Raw genomic sequence first — 997 nt, 5'->3', positions numbered from 1 at the left:
CTTGCTTCAGTCTTGATTATTTGCATGTCTCCAGAAATTTATCCACTTCCTTCAGATTTCTATAGTTGTTGGCATACAGTTGTTTATAATAATCTCTAATGATTGTTCATATTTCTGCGGTATCACTTGTAATGTCTCCCTTTTCATTTCTGATTTTTATTTGGGTCTTCTCTCTTCTTCCTTTTTTTTTTTGTTAACCTAGCTAATGGTTTTTCTACTTTATCTTCTCAAAAACCAACTTTTTGTTTCATTGATCTTTTGTATCATATTTTGGGTCACTATTTCATTTAGTTCTCCTCTGGTCTTAATTATTTCTGTAAGCCTACTACTTTTAGGATTGGATGGTGGTTGTTTTTCTAGTTCTTTGGGGTGTAGCATTAGGTGGTTTATTTGAAGTCTCTCTCTTCTTTTGATGGAAGTGTTTATTGCAAAAAATTCCCCTTTTAGTAGTGTTTTTGTAGTATCCCACGGGTTTTGGTATAATACAGTTTTATTTTGATTAGTTTGAAGATTTTTTTTTGATTTCTTGTTTAATTTCTTCTTGGGCCCATATGTCATTCTGAAGCATGTTGTTTAGTTTCCATGCATTTATATAGTTTCTAGAGTTCTGCTTATAATTGACTTTCAGTTTTAATCCATTTTGGAAAGAAAAGATACTTGGAATGATTTTAAAGGGAGGAAATCTGCTGGGCTGCACTAAAATGGAGGGCAGCAACCATCGTTGGGGTGGGAGAGCTAATATGATGCAAGGAAGGCTGACATAATCAGGGAAGGGTTTGGTGCTGGTGTGGAAGATAAGGCTGGCAGATGCCAATGTCTCCCTTTTCATTTCTGATTTTTATTTGGGTCTTCTCTCTTCTTCCTTTTTTTTTTTTTTTGTTAACCTAGCTAATGGTTTTTCTACTTTGTTTATCTTCTCAAAAACCAACTTTTTGTTTCATTGATCTTTTGTATCATATTTTGGGTCACTATTTCATTTAGTTCTCCTCTGGTCTTA

This window comes from Galeopterus variegatus, unplaced genomic scaffold, assembly GCF_000696425.1.
Source record: "Galeopterus variegatus unplaced genomic scaffold, G_variegatus-3.0.2 Scaffold7783, whole genome shotgun sequence".
Lineage (NCBI taxonomy): Eukaryota > Metazoa > Chordata > Mammalia > Dermoptera > Cynocephalidae > Galeopterus > Galeopterus variegatus.
The sequence above is the reverse complement of the archived record's forward strand: the minus strand, read 5'-3'. Positions refer to the sequence as shown.